We start from the raw sequence: 2,538 nt of genomic DNA, 5'->3' as shown, positions 1-2,538 counted from the left end.
AAACGTTAGGGAGTTACTCCAACCGACGACGGCCTTTAGAGCCGAACCTGGACAACACCTGTTCACCAAGTGGTCGCAAAATCCTTTACTAATTTGCGAAATAAACTTGTTCGATTGAATATAACCGTTCAAAATTTATTTCACCCTTTTTTGGTCCTAATTTAACTTTATTCGGTTGCATTAATACAGTATTTTAACTAATGTTTCAGTTTTTATCGTTTTTAGGGAAGTCACACATTTTGCATTTCTACTTACATGGACAATTGCCATTTCTGACGTATTGGAAGTCTGCAAAAAATATTGAGATTTCACATTAGTATTGCCAATGCAAAAAACTTTCTTAGAAGAAAAGTATTTCATTCTTTGGTTTACTTTCCTAAGCACATTCGTCTCCACATATTCCCTTTACATTGTTTTTATTTTAATACTCACTTTGTCTATTCACACAATTGTATAAGTCCATGAGACATTGATTTGTGAAGACCCTTAGTTCGCCATTATACAAATTAATGCCACAAACAGCGGGGCCATTATTATTCCCACAAGTATTAACACAATTCTGGGCCATCCCGCCGATCCAGGATTGAGCCAAAAAAGCGACTGAAGTAAAATTAAGCAAAATTATTGTCGCTGCAGTTTCGTTAGGAACAACATACAAAAATAAAAAGTAAAGTAACTGCCTTACCTAAAAGTAACGATGCAATGATCTTCATATTACTCGTTGTTAAGAAAAGATTTCTAAGAGTGGCCAAGGTTTACCAGCTTATATATACCAATTTAAGCATTTTTTGTACTAGGTATTATTTTATTATCAGGTCAGCTATTCAACTGATAATAAATACAATAGCTTTGGCTCAATAATATCTTAAGTACCTCGAAAAAAAAAAGTAATTTAGTTACTAATAAACAATAAAAACAGAAAAACAAAAGCTGTTGTCCAATTTTTTTTTAAACAAGTGTTAAAAAGTCATCATCATAAAGTCGTCAGACTGGCTATTTAGGTTGTTACGGATATGGAGTATTCTGGTTTTAGCGAAATGCGAAGATTAGATCAGGATAGGAAGGAGTGAAGGTGCGTGTCCAGCCAGTCTTAGGACTGACGACCTTATGATGATAATACGTGATTAATGAAGAATTAGACGACAGCTTTTGTTTTTCTGTTTCTATTGTTTATTGTAACTAAATCACTTTTTTTTTATGTACTTAAGATATTATTGACCCAAGGCTATTATATTTATTATCAGTTGAATGTCTGACCTGATAATAAAATAATACCTAGTACAAAAAATGCTTAAGTTGGTATATATAAGCAGGTAAACCTTTGCCACTCTTAGAAATCTTTTCTTAACAACGAGTAATATGAAGATCATTGCATCGTTACTTTTAGGTAAGGCAGTTACTTTACTTTTTATTTTTGTATCTTGTTCCTAACGAAACTGCAGCGACAATAATTTTACTTAATTTTACTTCAGTCGCTTTTTTGGCTCAATCCTGGACCTGCGGGATGGCCCAGGTTTGTCCTTATACTTGTGGGAATAATAATGGCCCCGCTGTTTGTGGCATTAATTTGTATAACGGCGAACTAAGGGTCTTCACAAATCAATGTAACATGGACTATTGCAATTGTGTGAATCAACAAAGTGAGTATTAAAATACAAACAAAGTAAAGGGAATATGTGGAAGGGAATATGCTTTGGAAAGTAAAGCAAAGAATCTTCTAAAAAAGTTTTTTGCAATGGAAATACTAATGTGAAACCTCAATATTTTTTTCAGACTTCCAATACGTCAGAAATGGCGATTGTCCATGTAAGTAGAAATGCAAAATGTGTGACTTCTTTAAAAACGATAAAAACTGAAACATTAGTTAAAATACTGTATTAATGCAACCGAATAAAGTTAAATTAGGACCAAAAAAGGGTGAAATAAATTTTAAACGGTTTTATTCAATCGAATAAATTTATTTCGCAAATTAGTAAAGGCTTTCGCGACCACTTGGTGAACTGGTGTTGTCCAGGTTCGGCTCTAAAGGCCGTCGTCGGTTGGAGTAACTCCCTAACGTTTCGTTAGTCCGAGTGACGAACTTCTTCAAAGATCATTCTATCTCGGATGTTATATGTATATTATATTTCACCTTTTTATGGTTCTGATTATTCTTTTATTTTAAATAAAACTTAATCTAATACGCTATTCTTAACTTTCAGAGCAATCCTATGAGTACGAAGTTAACCAGTTTAATTTGGATTTGTAAACCTTTTTCAATAAAATTATGACCTACATATGCAATACTAAAAATGTATATCTACTTATTGTTCAATTTTGTTCATATAATAATAAAACATTATAATAGTTATAGATTGAAGTATTTTATTTATTAATTTTATCGGGCTGAAATACGGAAATTTCTAATAAAATAAAATAAAATAGGTTGAATAATGATAAGCAAATCTATCTCTAACTACTGAAAAAAATATTAAAATTAAACTGAAACAGCTCCGAAAAAGTTCACTGCACATTTAACGAAACGTCGGCACACATTAT

The sequence above is a fragment of the Agrilus planipennis genome, unplaced genomic scaffold, assembly GCF_000699045.2.
Source record: "Agrilus planipennis isolate EAB-ADULT unplaced genomic scaffold, Apla_2.0 scaffold6, whole genome shotgun sequence".
Lineage (NCBI taxonomy): Eukaryota > Metazoa > Arthropoda > Insecta > Coleoptera > Buprestidae > Agrilus > Agrilus planipennis.
The sequence above is the reverse complement of the archived record's forward strand: the minus strand, read 5'-3'. Positions refer to the sequence as shown.